The 21,736-nt window shown below is 36.0% G+C and overlaps 1 protein-coding gene across 3 annotated transcripts in view; it reads right to left on the bottom strand.

Annotated features, from left to right (window-relative positions):
• LOC143207575 (uncharacterized) overlaps positions 1-21,526 on the bottom strand; it is a 79,018-nt gene extending 57,492 nt beyond the window's left edge. For all 3 annotated transcript variants that reach the window (XR_013008691.1, XM_076421231.1, XM_076421232.1), the window contains exon 1: positions 21,368-21,526. The gene's annotated coding sequence lies outside the window, so the exon portion shown is untranslated. The remainder of the gene's footprint in view (positions 1-21,367) is intronic.
• Between the last annotated feature and the right edge of the window lie 210 nt (positions 21,527-21,736).

The following is a 21,736-nucleotide window of genomic DNA, read 5'->3' as shown; positions in this document are numbered from 1 at the left end:
CTTTCTGGAGCCAGTTAAAGTTAAAAAGCCAAACTTTACTTCGATGTTGAATAACTCAAATAAAAAAAATCGCACAATAATCAAGAACCACACATTTTACACAGAAAAGATAGCCTTTCCAAATGATATTAATTCTTTTAAGGAGTGTAGAATTGAATAAAATTCTATCAAAATCGGTGTATTACGATTAAGTAAGCTCCCTCGTTAGTGCTCCGTTAGCCTAGCCTCAAAGACGGTAAGTGCGGTAAACAAATCTGTGAAGCAATTTTCAAGCCATTATCGTCGACCATAAAATTGAACAATATTTCGGGTTAGGTGATTCGACCGATGAGGCGGTGGCAGGGTGCTGATTAAACTGACGATTCTCGGAAGTGCGCGTCGTAAAGTGGCTGTCTAGTGCATAGAACGAAAGCACAACAAGCGCAGGTGTGCACCTCGAGTGAAACTTCGAGATCTTAAATCAAAAGTTCCACCCAGCCAAGCTGTTGCCTGAAGGGCGATATATAACGTCACCTTGGACAAACGTTATTCGCCAAAGAATAGTATTAATAAATAAATAACTCGTGAAACGCTGGCGGGTGTCGTCGAGTTTTATGAGCGCACCCAAGGTAAGGAAATGAACAGCATTGTTGCAATTTCGAATTCTCCGAACTTCGTGAAAGCGCCAGATTGAATTTAATAATACAATTCCAGCGGACGAGAAACACAAGGTTTGACAAAGTCCCGTTCACCTACTGAATAAACATTTGAGTTTATGACTTTGCAATAAATAAGACCATTCTTTAGAGTATGATACATCTGTCGATGCTATAAAAACCAAAATTCTAATACATTTCCAATTTGTATTTCTAATCACATCCTCTGGATATGGATACATAACTGAATGAATGAACGTTCGACTAAAAAAAAAATGAGAACCATTAAATATTTTGCAGAGGACTGGTAAATAAAATTCTTGGTCACTTGAATTTTTCTATGGATACTTTTAAACTGCATATTTTTATGTAACAATTTTTCACTCTCGGTTCAAATAGAAAAGTTGAATTTTTTTAGAAAAAGTAGATCGCTTTCTCTGCCTCTCTCTGCGCGCGAAAACATGTTTCAAGTATCACTACTTGTATAAACAATAGTGGTCAATAGTTATAAAGGTTGGGTTACTGACGTTTTCACGGTTTGAAATAACCGCCAAATATCGATCGGCTTGTGTTTTGATCGATTGACCCGTTGGGTTCTGTTTCTATTGGCTTTGCATCTCTGATCCAGTAGCTTGTTTGACGACATGGGAACAACATGTGTTAATACATTTCAATTCCGTTTTTAAGATTTCCATAAAACAAGTGAGTAATTGAATACAGTATTTTGATACAGAATTGCAATCTGATTTCACAGAAATTCTAAAGTTCTTGTTTATTACATTATAAAATCTTTTTCAGACGCAGTTTTTCTACTTTCTTGAACAGGATCCACACACATGGATCGAAACGTCGAAAGTTTAAGTTAACGTGCAAAATTTTCTTTTTCGTAATTAGTTGATCGAACCGTTGCGCCGAGAATACTAACATATTGTATGAACAATATTTCAAAAAACAGCACATTTGTCTTAATATTTGGAATCAAATGTTAATCCGTTTCCTTAAATATTTGTGTGTGAGAAGTGTATACCGTAATACGAAATACGTTGGTGATGTTTGGTGCCGTCTTCGTGCGGAAAATATGGATTAATGTATAATAACTGTATATCGTCACTACAAAGCAATAGAGCGGCGCTCTCATCTATCAAAAATACTGCAGATCGCTCAACTTTTAGCAAGCATAGCTCCTGAGCCATTGATCCTACAGGATCGAAACTTCGATCTGCAGCCGTCCCGAGTACAAATCTACTGGATTACATACCATATACATCATAATTTATACGAGAAAGGCACGAATTTTGAGTCCGGTAAAGTAAAGTTTACCCCAATTTTCTTTGTTATAAACAATTTTACGGCAAGTTTCTCTTACAAATGTGCACCGATCCAGAGGTGTAGATTCACCCCTAGGACGGATGACCATTATTTTTTATACACCCTGTACATCACGATCGCTACATACGCTGCGCGTTAAATGAATTAGTATTCACGGGCAGCGATCAGTCTCTAGCTAATTCATTATGCCATCAGTTGTTGCGAAAGGAATCAATTTACCGAAATACTGGAAATTTAATCTAACGAAGTTAATGATTGCGCAGCGCAATCGATAGGTTACGGTCGGCGGGTTATGGTCGAGGTCCGTTCAGTTTTACGGGGAATAAAACTCATTCGGACTGGTGCGGTGCAGGAATTATTTCTTTCGTAGGCTTAAACGGTCTTCACGCCGAACGGCTCTCAGTGGAGTATTTACCTCGAAAAGTTGGCCAAAACTATTTTTTAACATTACTTTACGACTTGAATGTATAGTGCAGTAAGTCATTGGAATCGCCTTAACGTTGGCTACAATATGTAATAAAAAATACATAGTGACTTTTGAAAAATTAAGTTGACCATAATTTTTTTATCAAAAAAAGTATGTTTTATAATTTTTTGTATTGGGATTTATAGATGACTGAATACCAATTGACTCTTGTCGGAAACATTTTTTTTGCCAGATTATCAGCTGTCCATGAAAAATCGTGGTGACTATTGGGCATTTTCAGTGCGACCGCGACGTTACATTAACGTACATTAACAATACATTAACAATATTATTTATCGTCTAGGGGCCCCTTAAAAGCCGTATTGGCATATCTTGGCAGCCAATTCTTTTTGCATTGTTAACAGATACTTTTAGAGTTTCCAATGGCGCAAAAAATAACATCGGGACTCACTCGAAAATTCTACAAATGCAAAATATCGCAGTAAGTAATAGGTCATCTTGAAACTTGAATGATTTTAAGCAGACAAACAATAAGGAAGTGAAAATTGCTGAAAACTATAATTTATACCTGTCTATATAAAGCGCCTATACAGAAGAAATTAACACAACATCTTTGTCACATACAAACGATCCGTATTGCCAAGCGATATTTTAGAAACGGGCGAAGAGAGAAATGAGTACTAAAAATGTCTTTACTTCCAATTTCAATGCATAACAACGCCACAGAAGTATATAAAAAATGAAATTGGTACACCGTTGTTCATATATTTCAATAGTTCGGACAACCAAAATTTTTCATCTTACACAAGATTTGAAAAATTGTATTTTGGCGAACTATCCGAGGCAAATACTCCACTGGGAAAATCATTAAGGAACAATCGTTCGTTTCTTCGTTGCCTGCGAGGCAAAGGCGGGTTACCCTAATTCAGTGCTGGACACGTTTGCCTCAATAGAGGCAAAACCGTCTCCACCATAGCGCCCACTGTCCCCTTCTGTTACCATGGCGAAAGCACACGCTTTGTCTGTCGCGAGTAGCTACAAAAGTATATACGGTGGGGCAACGAAGACAGGAGACTCCAGCTAGCGCGACGAAGGTGCGCGCTGCATGAAAAAGTGATTGGTGGGGGAAACAAGCGTTTGAGGGGCGCCAACCGTGGCCAGCACTGCCCTAATCAATCGAGTGGACCAGTCTGTATAGTTCGTTGCCAAACTCTCCTGATACGGTTTAGCTGCTATTCTAAACCATCGACCACCCACGCGTCTGTCATGTTTTTTCAGCACTTCGCTGCACGACCAAAGCGATGACCAATCTTTTCGGTACCCTCCATCACAGTTTTCACGGGAAAGATTCGATTAACCAACGCAACGCGACGATGCGATGGACACAAGGGTTGTCTCTTTTCGATCCACTCCTTTTTTTCGTTTCCTCAGCTAGCCAATCTGCGGACCATTTTACGATGGTCCCTTTTATCATTTTCTCCGAAATCCATTTGTTTCCATCTGTACAGCGCCTTGACGAGGGCGGGCGTGGCGAATTTAACGGGACGGAATTGAGGCCAATTTTGGGAAAATAGTGTGGTCCCTGAGCTACCTACTCTGGGCAACGATTCCTCTCAATCTCTAAAGCGACGGGATTACCCTCCAAGATGGATCTCTGTAACTCACTGTAGGGTTCCTCGACTCTGCACCAGGCTTGACTGTTATCGACATAAATTCTTTGGAAAAGAATCGTTAAGAGAATCAATATTTAATAATAATTGTGAAGTTTGGGGGATTAGATCTAATCAGTATGATGTATGAAAAGTATTGGTAATAATATTAAAAAATATTTTCAAGCTGGAAACACAGCAATTTTATATTGTCTAGCATGGCTTTATTAAACTCATATCAAGAATGACATCATAGATGAATTTAAAAGAAGAATTTTATTAATTATTTTGTTCAGAACACTATTTTCAGCAGCAGTGCTTTATAATTTTGTCCAAGTAAACCTTTATTACTTTTATTTTGGTTGAAAAATTTCTTGCATTATGTATTTAATTTGTGGGAATGGTGTTTACGACTAAGACCTTGCTTCGTGTAAAGTCTCTTTTGGTGTAAAAGCAATACTGAGTGCTTATTCTGATAATTCCGATTATTAGTGTGCATCAAAGGACGATTCCGCGTAGCTGTTTGGCTATTGACAAAAGTTAGTTAGTAGTTAGGGGGATAGTAATGCGATCTAAGGGCAGAGGCAATCTATCAAAGCTTCAAGCGCCTCATCTGTTGAACGTTGAAATGCTATTCTCCGTGATAAATTGGAGATCACTGATGCCGAATGTTCGTGCACAAAATCACTGGAACGCATTCATTTAACCAGTGTTATTCTCCGAGGTGACCGACGATGATTATGCAAAGCAAACTTCATTCATTTGCCTCAATCAAGAGCTAGAAAATCTTCATCACCATATCGCGGATCTTTATGCAAAATAAAAAGTTCGTACTTTCATTGCAAGAAACCGGGATTAAGTGGCTGTTTATTTCTCACTTTTGTATAATAGTTTTATTAAGTTGTACAAGATGTGTTGGGATTCTTAACTTTTCCAAATCTGCCTACTGTTTCAAATTACAACCACCCATTTTGGTGATAAATACAATACATCCGCAGTCAATTGCATCTCATAATTCTGGTAGCAACATTGTACTAGGTGTCGAAGAGATAGAAATTAGAAAAACTTTGCAGTCAACAGCATTAGCTATTTGTAAACTGTGGTAGCGTATAGAAAATAAAATATCCTGTTCACCAGTATTTATTCCCTATGTGAATAATTTTTGTTTACTTGGGCATTTGAAACCGCGTAGTGGAGATTTACTTCAGCTTACACGAATACATTACATTTGTATATGCAGTATGAATTACCTTTGTTTGCTGTAGTACTGAAGAGCAAATAATATTGGAAATCGCCGTATTTTATGTTTTATTGCGTTTTCACAATCGTGCTACATGTAGTATTCAATTTATCACAGAGTTTGGTAACAAAACTTTTGAAAACATGTACGGTTGCACTGAAGTATTGCATTTTCGATTTTGCATGCACACGATACTCGAATTTAAAAGAAATTATTTGGTTATTCACATAAAAAAACTAACACATGATTATTTCCACTGTTACGTAGCCAGATGGTACATCATTTATTTGTAATTGTATTTCCTCAAATGTTTACATTAGATTTCCTTACAGCTTGCAATGTATGTAGTGGGATTTAGCACATCCCACCTGACGAACGAGGAGTTAGCAATTATTTTTCAAATAATTGTTTTAACACATTACCGATCAGTGATTATTGAATAATTTTGAAAAATCTATGGTACATGTGTGTGGCTAAACACTTTTTAATGGAACCTTCAATAGCGACAGCAATTTTCATTGTGAACTAACAAGTCACCCTCAATAACGTCATCTAATAGTTTCATTTAAGATTGCAATGTAAAAGAAAATTTCTATGCTTTCTTTTGGTACAGCAAAATTATTGAAAATCCTATTAGTAGGCCTCCGGCCAGTACCTAGTAATAGTAACCTTGAGGTCCATTCTACCCGAAAGTAATGGTTTCCATCGTTCCAATTGTTTTTGGGAACGGGACTCCCCTAAACGTGTGTCCATCATACGCGGTCGAGATCCTTTCTGTATTAGAATCACTTTACGTGTCCGAGCCGACCTCGTGAAGATAAATGGGGAGATCTGGCGATGCGAGCATCATCCGCGTGTACAGTTCGAAAACAAAGCGCGAACTCAAGAATAAAATTTCTCCATTTCTCGTGCTCTCCCCCTTCCCTCCCCCACCTTGCGAATTTCATTTTTCGCATTCTTATTCGAGCGCGCGAGATGAAACAAAGTATCATACGTGCAGTCGAAAAGTGATGGTACCTTCATTCCATAGGTTGCAGTTTTGCGGCAAAACAATATGGTAACACGTGCCCCAGGATTATTCTGAGAACTCATTTTCGAAATAGGAGCTACTAATCTACGTAACACGATCCATGCACCTATTCGCTCGACTTCTGTTTAACGATTTACAAATAATCCTGCGTTCCTTTGTTCGTAGCAGCCATTGTGCGGGACATCGCTTAATGTGCGCGGAATATTCGTATGGAAATACCGGTATTGTCCAACTGTAACAACTGCACTAAATGGTTGCCCGCTCGAGCCTATAATCCAAGCTTTAGAATTTGACAAATCATATGTATACAGGCTAGAAATACGCGAAGCCCTTAGAAGTTTAATAATTCGCATTTTCGAAAGTGAAACACGTTATAGTCATGTAAAAATCAAATATCTCATTTTTCCCAAGTATTCCTGCGAATACAGAAACAGTTTACAACTGGTATACCAGGTATTTCACCTAACTTGACCACCTTAAATATCTTTGTTGTTTTTAAAAATACGTCAAATATCTGAAGGACAAAGTTGAATGGTAAAATGGGGCTCATACGATACCAAAAAATTGTTGTTCCTATGTAATTTTTTTTAGAGATATGAAGGTCACCTTCATTTTTTTAAATGGAATGAGGTACTTTTTTATACATCAATCAATGCAGCTAGACATTTGTTATAAAAAGCTAACCTATGTATGTCGAAAAGTTAGTAGTTCAGGAGACATTTCAGTTTAAATAACTCTAAAACACCATTATTGTCGTACTAAGACGTTAGCGTTTACTTACTTGTGTAACTTTTTAGTACGACAGTAATGGTGTTTTAGAGTTATTTAAATTGAAATATCTCCTGAACTACTAACTTTTCGACATACATAGGTTAGTACCTTTTATGTACTCTTTTGTCTTGCACACAAAAGCGCTCTAACTTTACGCGCGTTCAAAACTTTTACACTGATTCAAATCAGTTGACATTTTTTACAATGCTACGTCACGTGTATAAACTTTTACGTGTATTTCCATAGTTTCAAGGTATTGTCGTATTTCAGTTGTGTTATAAATTAATCCGTAACAACCTGTATCCACGTTCGGATTCGCAGTCGTAAAATTTATTATTTCACGATATCGTCAATAGTACAAATGTAGTGCATTTTGCATTCGACGAACAGTGTTTGTCGCATGTCACATAGCAATTCGCATTCAATTTTCCTGCCGGTACAGTACAATTGAGATGGAAAGGTATTGTAAAAGATAGGGCTCCCGTAATATGTTGACAAACTCGATCATGTTAATATGGCGCTGGCTAAACTTACAATATAATAGCATCCAGCTGAAACTTGTGCCTATCTCCTAGACCCACGAAGTTTGCATAATAATGCACCTCGACGCTTGGAATTTCGAGAACGTGTGCTAACCGGTAGAAACGTGGATTCCTGGCCGCAGCAGATAACGCAACGTTATGTATCATCATGCTGAACCACCCAATGAAACTATTGCGTTGGCAAGAAAGTAATTTCGTTATTTTACGCTGAAGTAAATATCGAATTTCTTAATTGAAGCGATGAACTTTAATCAATATAATATTTTCTTTTTTATTCTCATTAGCAAAAGATCATCGAACAGAAGAGAAAATATCTTATTCACTAAAGTTCATTGCTTAAATAAAAAAGTTGGGCTCCATTTAATCTTAAAATACCGATATTACTTTCTTGCCAACCCAATAATTACGTGTTCGCAAAAATTTAGTGATCCACAATTTTCTATAAAAACAACAACAGAGACGTAAGACTATACAGGTTGAGACACCTAATGTTTGTACCTCAAATACCTTTGTTGTTTTCAAAGATACATTAAATGTTTTCAGGATAATGTTGAATGGTAAAATGGGGCTCGCAGGCTACCAAAAATTTTTTGTTTTTATGTCATTTTTTTAGATATTAAGATCACCATCATTTTTAAAAATGGAATCACCCTTTTTTGAACACCTACAATGATAGTCATTTTCATTACGAATTCAGCGACTATAATTATTCAAGGTCATTCAAGGTCATTCAAGGTCACGGACAGAGAATCCTCAAAAATGTTTAAACATGTTTAAACAATCATAACGTATTAATATTAGATATTACTGTATTCGGGAAAGTCTACAGAATCTTTTGCTGTGAAGAATAATTCAATATCTTTTTTAATAATATCACAATATTTGTTCAAAATTGAAAAACATGTCATTTTTTTAAACTTAATTTTCTCAAAAACTGTACGTCTAGGATAACAATTAAGGACAGATTCGGAATCAGCGCGAAAAACTCTATAAGAATCGCATAATGAGAATCGAAATAATTTTTGGCTGTTGGACAGTGATAATTATAGTCACCGAATCCTTAATGAAAGTGACTATCATTGTAGGTGTTTTAAAAAGGGTGGTTCCATTTTTAAAAAATGAAGAAAACCTTGATATCTAAAAAAATGACACAAAAACAAAAATTTTTTGGTATCCTGCAAGCCCCATTTGACCATTCAACTTTGTCCTCAAGACATCTAATGGATCTTTGAAAACAACTCAGGTATTTGAAGTACAAAGTTAGATGACTCACCCTGTATACTTCACCGAACAGTAATCTGGAGCTGGAATAATTAGTGATACCAGAGCTACGGGGAAATCGATGCAAGTATCGATTCTCGAACCACGAACGTTATGAAAACACAACGATAATGAAATTGACATGGGAACGGTAACAAATACTAGTTGGATACGATTCTTCGTAACAGTAAATCGGAACAGAGATTCTTAACAACCATTTCACGAACTGAAATAGATATTTTAACAATTCTCAAGTTCAACGTTAACCTATATCCCCAAGAAATCCACAAGAAATAAGATATATATAAATATCTACAGTCTCCTGGCAAGGCTATATAATGAGTCATAGAAATTAGATATTTAATTTTCTGTAATACTAAATCTACGTAGCATTGAAAGTGATTGTTTTACGTTGCTTTATAAAAGAATATGTTTATTCGAAGTTTTATAAATTTTTATCATACTGTGTGTGTGTGTGTGTGTACGCGCGTCGAAGGAAATAACAATGAATCCTATGAACGTATCTTTCCAGTAACGGTTTATGATTTTCCAGCAAAATGCTGATAGAAACACGATTTTTTTAAAGAGTACAATAGACGACGAAGCGTGATCGGGTTAGGTTATTCTGCTGTTAGCGGAAGTTTTTTTTTCTTAGCTAAAATAACATGATTCAAGGAGTGCATTAAAATGATTGTACCAAATTTTTTTGTCAACCCTTATTTACAGAGTTATCAAGGTTACTTCCAGTTTTTTATCGGTGAACCCCACGGGTATAGGTAAACCTGTATGTATACCTATTTTGTACATCCATTTTTTAGGGGATACTGAGACAAATTCAGCAAGCATCATAACAAATATATTTTTCTGAATCTAAAAAGATGAAGAAAGTATTTCTTAACCGTTCACACAAGTGTATTGCTGCTAGTCGACCCCACTTCGAGCATCGATTCAATTAAAGTGAATGATATTTTTTAAATGTTTCTTTAGTTTAGATGGAACTTTTTACGGTGCTTGTCGAATTTCGTCTCAGTGAATCCTAAAAGTTGGCTGTAGGAAAATTGTAGGTTTACCTATAAAAAAAAGTGAAGGCGACCTTGATCGCTCTGGAAAAAAGGGTTGACAAAAAATTTGGTACAATTACCTTAAAGCTCTCTTTGAACCATGTTATTTTATTTTAAAAAATTTCCGATCGAACCTCTAACAGCAGAATAATCTAAGCTGATTACGTTTCGTGGTCCACCCTGTATACGACAAACAGCAGAGAGATGTTTTTCTATATTGCGACTAACTATTGGAATAGAAATCTTCGTTTCCTCCTTATTTGAAAACAATTACGTTACGGATTTCGCAGTGCAGCCACCACACCGGAATAAATATCACGATTGCCTTCTTGCGGTGAATACTGAAGATCCCCATTGATTTCGCCGGGATTAGAAGATACGTTTTCAATTAGTTCCCTTGTCGTGCATGGTTGTAATTTACGAAGTTTCGTTCGAACGAAGAAATGTTTCCGAGCCGTGGCTAACAGCAGAGTAATACCACTACCAATATCAGACCATTGAAACAATGAGGCAGATATTCGCCAACGTTTAGCCTAACCAATTTCCTTTTTGAAGCTAATCATCATTAAATACGTCTGCAGGAAAGACTGTGCTTATAAATCTGCATTGGGCAATTTTAACTTTACCTTCATCAGCAATTTCATTGCGGTAAATTTGAATACCTATGTTTCGAGAAATTCTACATACAGAGTGTTCTAATAACTGCGTTAAAGTCTTTCACGAAAAAATCCATTTAGGATACTATTTTATCATGCGATCGTCTGTTTCCAAGATGTGTATGTAATTGACAATTTCCATCCATTTCACGATAATCCGCATGTAGCCATAGATATATTTAAAACCAGGATGGCTAGGCTAACGCGTCTGTCAAAGTTTTTTTCTATTTACACTGATCACTAGATTATGGATTTTTATTTCTTTCGTTTTATTTTTGACGTACTGAAATTAGTAGCAATAAAAGTCAAGTAGTAGCATCCGATTTTTTGGCTTAGAATTCTGTGAAAATGTAAATTTTCAGAAAAGAGAAATATTCTCGATGAACCGATGCGTTGTGTGAATAAAATTCGTTGCACAATTTTGATTCATATTTTTTACGTAGAATTTATTTGTTTGATGGTTGTATTGAGATTCCCAGCATACCCTGTATAGCTCTCCAACGATCTACAGAGGATTTCAGACAATCCATAAAAAAGGAGCGGTCGTGAAAGCAGTGAGGGGAGAAGACAATAGCCCACGAGGGACGATCTTGAATGTTTTTGGGACGCTGTATCAAGAGGGTTGGACTCCGTGTGGTGAAAAAGACACTCACTCGTTTGCTTCTAGTGTTATCGCTCTCCATACCGCCAAAAATTCCCTGGGTACCTTTCCGTAAACACTGACTTAAGGGATTATGCTCAGTTGGGAGACCAAAAAGAAGTAATTAGTAATTCTAATAATATCTAAAATTGTGGCTGGCTCAATTGAAGTACGAAGGTTCAGTTAAAAAAGACGATTTGCTCCATGCGCTGGAACAAACGTCTGCAATATACAGTAAATGCTCCTTCGTTTTGAAAAGGCCGGGGGTTTGAGTTCACAACGACCGTATGCGGACGCTATTTTTGATTTATGACTGCGTCTAGATACACGCCGATCGCGCCGAGCGAGACTTCAATAGAGAGCAGAACATAGAGGACAGAGTGAACAATTTAAATTCCCGCGAGTTCTTACAATGTATGTGATGGCAATGATGGAATTGTTAATTTTCCATTAGGCTTCTATGGGACTTTCACTAACTCATTTCTGGCATTTTTCTGATTAAAATGATACCAAACACGATATAATTTGGTCAATATTTAGTGGTTTAATCGACGATGAAAGTTTCGAACGCAACGAAGAAGAGCGTATGGGAAAGAAAGAGACGCGGACAGTCGTCGCCGTCCTGCGGAGCGACTCGGGGCCGACTCGGCGTTGACAGGCAGTAGAGTGGGTAGGCACGTCACAACGATCGCATAGACGATTCTTCACAACGGAGCATTTACTGTACTATATTGTCTAGTGCTTCGAAGGACTTTCTGAAATGTTGGTTTAAGTGAAACGGACGCATGTTTTAATATGAAGTTGCAGTTTTTAATATCAAAAATCGCTCAATTTAAGTGGATAAAAGAAAAATGGTATCCTCCAAACATTACCGAATTGTCAACTTCTTTCTAACAGGCCCTTCAGCAGATCAGCCAAAAGAATTGATAAGTACTTCTAAATAAAAAAATTGTTTCGAATGTGCACATATATATTTTAATAGTGTTCAAAATCAGAAAAATTCCTAGAATTCATTGTCTTCCTTCTCCAAACTGGACTTGGACGAGCAAATAATCATACGAACCGGACCACAGATTGTATATTTCCAATTCGCAACGAAAATCTGCCGAGTACTGATTACCGAAGAAACAAACCATACGCATATGTACATACGCAAAGTTTAATTGTGTCAAAGGAAATTTCCCTTTGACGTGGAATATCAGATAATTAATTTGATTTTCATGTAGCTGCATACCTGCGGATCGCAATCACGACTAATAAATATTCGATAACGGAATTACATTAGTTTGTTCGTGGTAGAAAATATATAATTGTTTCTCGAAAAATCGGAGATTCTGAACTAGCACATGGCCATGCATAGAATCATTCAATCCATGAATGAATGCACAAGGGTATTGTTGATTCTATAACTGAAAATTGGATAATTGGAAATATAATTTTAAGGAAGTCTGCTCTTTTCTGAAAGAAGAAACTGCTTAGGCTCGCTTGATCATTTGAGATAGTGCCCGAGTGTCTGACCAGTGCTTGACACACTTCCACTTACAGTGGCATTTGACAACATGGGTGATTACTAGACTGCGGATCTTGCAAAATAAACATTTCTTACCTGAATTGCAACAAACTGGAGTGAAATAGAAATTTACTTTCTTCCCAATTATGTTTAGTAGGTTGAAAACAATATAATAGTATGTTCAAATTTTCCTAATATTTTTGCTATTTTAAATTACACCTACTCATTTTTGTCATAAATGCATAAAATCCGCAGTCTAGTGATTACAATCGAGCATACAATTCTTTGGAATTTTATTTTTATTTTACTTAACGTACATGTGTATAGTTTATATTCATTTAGAATAGAATTACAGTTTGGTATTCAATTTTTATTCAAGTTTATTCGATAAAACGTAGTACTATGTCATGCTCGACTTTTCTACTTACGGTGGAATTTGACTGCATTGTTGATTATATTCAAACATGTAACTCTTCTGAATTTAATTATTACTTTACTTAATAGATAGTTTCTATTTATTTAGATCAGAATTTTATTTTAATGCCTAATTCTATTTTACTGCCTAACTTATCCTCGATTTTTCTACTTACAGTGTCATTTGATAGTTTTTGAATACACATGATCTTCAAGAATTCAATTATGATTAAAACTTAGCATGTAGATTCTTTTAATGCAAATGCGGCGTAACGATGTTGAAATATATTCATAGGCGTATGCAAGTAGAATAACCGCGCAATAATCAGACGACGCAGCGCCGGGGGGGGGGGGACAAAATCCTAGGAGTATCTAACAAACTTTTCCAATTATTTCTCACTTCTCTATCCTTACTTCCGGTTCTACTTCCTACAAATGATAGTGGCGATACGTGTACAGCATTGCATTGATACTGACGCGACGATCGACATTTTGAGCAGAGCATATGTAGGCTACAATAATTTTTCGACATACAGTGAGCAACGAAAGTATTTGAACGCCATTCAAAACAGAATAACTTTCTTATAATTGTACCAAACAACCTGATTTTTTATAATTAATTAGAAGCATTGGTTTACGAAATGATATACAAGAAAGATTTTCCAAAAATTATAATTTACAAGGTTACATGCAAAAATAAAAAAGGCATTTCTTAAAACTTTTTCATTTGGGCCCTTAATGAAAATTTAAAATATATGTTTTATAGATCTATGTTAGTTATAGACATGCTGAAAATTTCATCGAAATCGATTAACACACACACGAGCTACAAGCGGTTTATTTAGTTTCTGCTTAAAATCCACAGAATCGTATATCTTTCGATGCGTGTCGTTTTTTCCTGCGTCAACCGATTTCGATGAAATTTTCAGCATGTGTATAACTAACATAGATCTACAAAACATATATTTTAAATTATCATTATAAGGGCCAAATAAAAAAGTTTTGAAAGATGCCTTTTCTATTTTTGCATGTAACCTTGTAAATTATAATTTTTGGAAAATCTTTTTTTCATATCATTTCGTGAACCAACGCTTCTAATTGATTATCAAAAAATCAGGTCGTTTGGTACAACTATAAAGAAGTGATTCTGCGTTAAAGGGTGTTCGAATATTATCGTGGCTCACTGTACTTAGGTCAATACTTTTTTATAGCAAATGTGGAGCTACATCAACTAATATATAGAAAAATATATGGTTTTATATAAAAAAAGTGAAGGTGACCTCGAAATTTCCGAAAATTCTCCAGCTGCAAAAAACTTTTACCACCGTATTATAGATTTCCCTAACCTCAACAAGTTTTGTTAATATCTCAATATCTTCTCAATATCTCCAAAAATAACAGAGATATTCAAGTCCTAATTTTACCACGTTTTTTTTAGTATCATTTCTCGCATTTGGAAAACTGAGCTTAGGAAAACTGAAAATTTTCCGGCAAACAAGTTTCTTTCACAAACGTCCACCGATCCAAAGGTGTAGATTGTGTAGAACCATCCCTAGGACGGATCATTACTTTTTCTACTCGCTGTACATATTGCGCGACTCGTAGATCGATGATTTAGTTCCGCATGTAAAATGAATGCCCGTTGACAGTACTACTCTTAGCCTCATCCGGTTTGATGCGGCAACGTGCTGCTCGCTTCTGGAATTTAGCAGTGTTGCCCGATGAAATGAAACAATTTCTAGAACATGGGTGCATCGGTTCGTGATCGCGTTCGCCGCCTACAAATGCGATACGTGACTGACACTGCGCGACTTCGTGTTCTACGATCGATATCGCACAAACAGAAATAGAACTTGGAGCACTTATTTTGTCCAACCGATGCAAACAGATGCTATAAAACCGTCGGATGCCCAAATCATTCGTTCAACAATCATATTAGCGATTATGATCTCCTGCCAGCGGTAGTAGCGCATCCTTTATGTAAGTATTTACTTTGAAGATCAATAGTAAAAGCTCTTGCTTTTTATTGTATACACACGACGCGTCATAATATAAATATTTTTCGAGCTGCGTGGAGTCTATGTACCTTATCCACGCGGGTGTTTACTATGGGTGGGCGGGTGCCCAAAAATTTCGAGACTCCGAAAATCTATGACATTCGGGTCTCTGGATAATATAAAATAATATAAAATTTCGGGTTTCCGATCCGACCACTATCCGAACGGAACCCGAATTTCCGGGTAACCGCCCGCCCCTGGTGTTTACCATGTATCGGTCAATTAAATGTAATTACCCTTCTCGTCACGAACAATTTCGTCCGTTTAATCCCGCTGCCGCGCCTCACCGTGCCGCACAGTGGGCTCGATTGAAGAATTACGTGACATTTTGCGAAAAAATCATATTTCTAATTTTGATATTTTTTCAATTGATATCGATTTCTAAATGTTCACCGACCACGAAAATGATAAAATTAACCAAATACAATAGCAGTTCTAGTTGTGATACACGCATGAAGTTAGACAGTTTAGGAATATCGATTTTTCCTACATAATTTGGCCGTTCATTCTTAAAGTGTCCTGATAACTGTGATCATCTTCTTGTCCTGAATTGTTTTCTACATCAAAATGCACACTTTATTGATAAGAAATCATACTTTTCATTGACAATTATGATATATAACATATTTAAAAAAAATACTGAACAAAATAAAAATAATCGTTGAAAATTTATATCTTTGACATGTGCGATCTTTCAAGTCCCAGGAGATCCCAGTTTTTAACACAGTAAGGATCTTGTCAGTGAACCATCCTCTATGTAATGTGACAAAAATGATTTCCTCCTTCGAGTATTTTTTCAAGATATTATTGTCTGAAGACATCCGCGTCGCGTTATCTTGTCGGCGCTCGGACGCGAGCTACGCGCTGAATTCGTCAAGTATGCAGCCTCTGAAAGTCTGACAGAACTGTATTGAATATTTATATTTATATTATATTTTTATTTAATATTAATTTATACTTTGCGGTAAATAAGTCAGTCTTTCATCTCTGATATTTTGATTGCGTTGAGTTTGACGAATTCTTTTCGACAGTGCATAAGTTACATTGTAATTGTTTACGCGCACATCAATCTTCAAATCTTTTGAAATTTCTTTTTAAATGTTTTGTTTTGTCGACGCAAATTGTGGATTGAAACAGAATTATTGTCAGTCAGAGCAGAACTGTCAGCCTGAGCAGTACAGTGATTCCGATATTATTTTCAGTTTCATACGTTTTCTGTTCATATTATTTGATATAATACATCAAGTAAGTTAATATATATCAATTATATTTTATTTTTTAGAACTTCATATACAGTAAGGAGCATAACTGATTCCACACACTTTAAATCAGAATAACTTTTATATGAATGGACCAAACGACTTCAATTTCTCTGTGAGGCTAAAAGAATTAGTTTAGTAAATGACGTCTAATAAATAAGTTGAAAAAATGCATTTGGTCGGAATTGTGAAAAACAATACTAAAAATTGATTTTTACAACTTTTTTAGCTGGGCCAATAACGAAAATTTAAAAAATATATTTTTCAACTGTTATAAATTATATACGCTCTGAAAATTTCATTGAAATTGGTTAATTGGTTTACGAATTATAAACAATCAAAAGTGGTAAAAATTGCAATTTTTCAATATTTTCGGCTTAACAAATTTTTCTCAAGAATGTAATACTTAAACATTATATCTATTTGCATTAAATAGCGAAAATATATTAAATACATTATAGAATAAATAATTTATAAAGCTGTTTTAAATTAATAAAAACGGTTAAACAAATGTGAAATATATTAGGTTAAAAATCATTGAAAAGGAATTATTTTTTTATATATTCAGTTCAAATTTCATTGCAATATCTTCAGTGGTTTAAGAGTTATTAAAAAATGTCGCCCACTGTGTGCCGGTGAGATGGAAAATCGTTCCGCTCTTGATCACAGATCGCGCAATCTCGGTGTATAAATTGCATCGACGTCGATTTTTTCAATTCGCCGACGCAGGCTCGAAGGACGCAGGACGACAACTTTGTAAAACGTGAATATTTTTTGAGAAGTTAGAGCAATTAGTTTACTACAAGACGTGAAGAAAATTTTGGAAAAATTGCAATTGGTTGCAATTACAGAGAAAATACTACAAGTTGTTGTTTACAACTTTCTTTATTGGGATCTATACACCTATACCTCGCTATACGGCCTAGATACGTTCCGGAAAAGTTGGCTGTAAAGCGAAAAGCCGTACAACGAATCAATTATTTACATACAAAACCATACAAATTCAATTGGATCCGTCTCAATTTTTCATTCTCTTGTCTTCAATCCACATATCTAATAATTTTTCCATTTTTTCCATGATGCTGCTTCTTTGGCGAGTTAATTTTGAGACACTTAAAGGTGCAGCAGATAGCGAATGTGTTTTAATTTCTTCTTTTCTATCGCGAATAGTTTGAACGGTAGACTTCGCTAGTTCCATATGTATATGTATACATATTCTGAAAATTTCATCAAAATCGGTCGACGTTGCAATAAACTATGAACGTTTAAAGACGGTAATTTTTCATGATTTTCAGCCTATAACGGGAATAAATCTCAGGATTTCTGCATCTTTCAATGCCTGCAGTTTTTTTCCGCATCTACCGATTTTAATGAAATTTTCGGAATATGTATAATGGATACAGATTTACAAAACGTATTTTTTCAATTTTCAATATTTGCCCACTTAAAAAAAGTTGTAATTCCGATCAATTGCCCTTTTTTCAAAATTTCTTTTTCACGCCATGTAGTAAATGAATGGTTCTAACTTCTAAAAAATATTCAAGTAGCGCGCGCGCGCATATGATCCGATATTAAAAAAGTTATCGTCCTTTTAAAAGTGTCTGAATATTACTGTGGTTCACTGTAATTGTGTGGGTTTGGCGCCTGTATCCGATGATATTAATAACCTTACAAGGGTGTATATTTACGTTTTTAGCAGTCAAAGGGTTCACGAAAAATGAAGTTGATTAAAATTGATTAAAAAGTATAAGAAAGGAAGACAAAAATTGATTAGAAAGCATGAGAAAGAACAGAAAGATGCAGAGGGGGAGAACATGTTGGTTGGACATGTGTTAACGATCAGCGGCAAATCGATGGCAGTTATCATGGCGAGTAATGTTTTCTTTTCGCGGGGATGTTATTGACATGCGAACCGAAATAGAAGGGGTTAAATATTTTACGCGGTCCCGTCGAGCAACCCCCGAGGTGCACTAGAGTGCTCCGTCTCGACTCAGCTCACCCCTTTCCGATGTCCCGCGAAAAAGGGTTGAAAGGCGGTTCTGAAGCCGATCGAAGTATGAAAAGAAGCTGAAACATGCAGCAGTATAATTACGCCGCATGCGCGATGACCTGTTCCTATTTTTTCTCGCTTTTTTAAAGACGTTTGTAAACAAAGGGGCTGCTTGGACGTTGACCCTGTTCTTAAAGGGTTCACGAGAGCCTTGCCCCAATTGTGTTAATTTCCGTTGACCGAGCTCTCTCGACGTAGCTGAAAGAGTGACCCAAAAATGAGGGCTTTTTCACCCTTTTTGGGCCTCTCGAATTTAGCTCTAATTTTTCTGACGAATGATAGTTTGATTTGACAATCAGATTGTGAGATAACATAATAGACTATGGTGATTTCAAAAACTGTTCCCAGGCTTCTCAGATTTTTAATAACGAATCCATATAACAATTTTCAAAATTCATAAAAACCGATGTCTTTATTTTGATGAAAAATTTATTATATTATAAATATTCGTAACACGAGAAGAAACAATAAATGGACATCAAATGTCGATTCGATTTCGATGATTATTAAATATGTGATCAAGGTCATCATTTTGAGTATTGTTACAAATGTTTTATTCGACCGTCACGTTTATTGAAAATAACATTTCAAAATTGTATAACAATACAAAAAACTATGCATCTAATCCCTCATCTAATTTTAAGTTAAATGTATTTTTAATAACAAATGCAGACAAGTAACGATTGAAATATTTGAAACCTAGGATAAATTCTTGATAACATGAATGTTGTGTCTGGGTTGTGTTGAATTTCAAAAACTTTATTTCATAATAAAAATTGTGTACCATAAAGTGAAATCGTAGGTACACTCCCACCCACGTATGCGAACACATACCAATACAAACGTATCACTAACGTTGAAAAATCATGCATAGGACCAAATATATTTTTTCAAATATGTATTTTAGATGTATTGTATTTTAGATTTAGATTTTAGACACATGTGTATGTATAGGAAACAATTGTTGAGAATAACTGTTTAAGATGGAAACAATTGTTTAAGATGGAGCTTCATCTATACAATTACCACTTTCATTTTTAATACGGTTTTAATGAACAACGACCGCCGAGACCTTCACAACACTAATTACAGTGATGACTTGACAAGATATTAAAAAAATTACGAAAATCGAAGGTAGTTCCCTTTCTCGAAATATTTACCAAAGCAAACTGAAGTGATTTATTTACCAAAAGACCTAACTTTCTTACATCTGATAAGCGTAACCTTTCATTGGTTCACTCAGTAAACCACAATGAACATTAATTTTGAACCGTACACAAAATTGTCACTAGTTTGAATTACCTCGTGAACATATAGATTTCTTAATAAATATTATTTTGAAACTTCTTAAACTGTCACTTCAATTAGTTAACAGAGCCCGTCAGTTCATAGCACACATATGCGATTTATCTATATGTATATTGACTTTGGTTGAGTGAAAAATTGGGAAATACTCTCGTTTATTCTTACAACAATAGTAGTTTCAGAAACACTACGCACCCACGTTCAATCAATTTCTCTGTTAAACATTGCGAAAATGGTACAAACATAAACACGACGACGCGATATCCTTTTCCAATTCTATGTCGCAATAGTCATTCGAGTAGAGACTGCGTACTTAATTGGTTCGTGTTATATGCACCCACATTGTCACAATTATCTGTATCCTGCGAATAAATTACTAAATGCACCATCACACATTCAGATGTACCAAGCATCTTTTAATAGTTTTCTGTTGTTGCTTGTTCTTTAAATGCTGTTACAAATTTACATTTATAAAACGGATATTGATGTAAAAAACGAGATATTCAAGCTCCAAACGTACACACTTTCAATGTCGACGCGAGATGAAAACAATCAAAATGCTTGTAGTTGTAGAATGTAAGACCAGGAACACCTTGAACCGCACAGGGTAAACTCGAAGCAGATGGCACCCGTAAATGCTCCCGCGGTACTAAAATAGCAAACCACGTACAATAGCGACCGACCATTTGCTAATCCCAGAAAGAACACGATTTTACTTAACAACCTGAACTCTCGAAGTTCGATTAAATGATGAGAACACAAGTTGTTCAAGAAAAGATTGCGAACACCTTGAACCGCGAAGGGTGAATTTAGAGAAGACAGTATCCAAAAATGTTTTCGTAGTATATTGATATTTTTGGATGTGACGTTTTTTGACCTCAATCAATGACTCAATAGAACAACATACTATTACATCTTGAGTCACTGATTGAGGGTGAGGTCAAGAAACGTCACATCCAAAAATATTCTCGCGATACAAAGATAGCAACCCTTGCATGAAATAGTTCAAGAGCACTGAATTCCAGGAGAAGCATAATTGTGCTCAGTAAACCGAATTGTTGGATTGTTTCCAGCCCATTCACAAGGGAAGGACCCCAAGTGTCCGACTTCAATTTTGATAATTTTTTGTGAGATGATAGTATATGGATCCCTAATTATGTATGCAAAATATTAGGTGTAGTTACTCAATAGTTTTAAAGATATAAACAATTCAAATTTCATACCTTGCTGATATGCCATGATTTGAGCTGTAGTTGTCGAAGTTCCATTAGCCGTGTAAGCAGGTTACGCGATTCAACGGTATGAAAATTTAATTGTTTATATCTTTAAAACTATTGAGTAGCTACACCTAATATTTCGCATACATAATTAGGGATCCATATAGCATCATCTCACAAAAAATTATCAAAATCGAAGTCGGACACTTGGGGTCCTTCCCTTGTCAGTGTTCGCAACAGCTGGCGTGCATAGGGGGTGTAACAATGTGCACATCGCGTAAACGATCAAAATGGTATTGTTTCTCGTCGACTTACCATCACCGTGTCCATCATAGGATTCGGTTCCGCAGACTCGCGCCATTCGTTCGAAAACATTACACTGTCGCTCGTCGTGCAACTGATCGCAACTACGGCTCGAAGCAGACTGAATGCGCCCCCGTCGTTCTGGCGAGAGGATACCGCGTCGCGCAGATCGGCGGAGACGGTCGCTCTTATTCATACGCCCATGATTGTGGCCTTGATCGACCTTAGACGTGATTTGCCGACGATTGCCGGAAGACCTTCTCAACCAGTCCACATCTGCCATCTAGACCGACGCATCAACCTTCTTTTCCACCATTTAAAGTGCGATTTGCACCCCCTGACAATAAAATACTACCTCCACCCTCCTGTTCATTTTCCCAT

The sequence above is a fragment of the Lasioglossum baleicum genome, chromosome 3, assembly GCF_051020765.1.
Source record: "Lasioglossum baleicum chromosome 3, iyLasBale1, whole genome shotgun sequence".
NCBI lineage: Eukaryota > Metazoa > Arthropoda > Insecta > Hymenoptera > Halictidae > Lasioglossum > Lasioglossum baleicum.
Note: the sequence above shows the minus strand (reverse complement) of the source record. Positions and strands in the feature narration are given on the sequence as shown.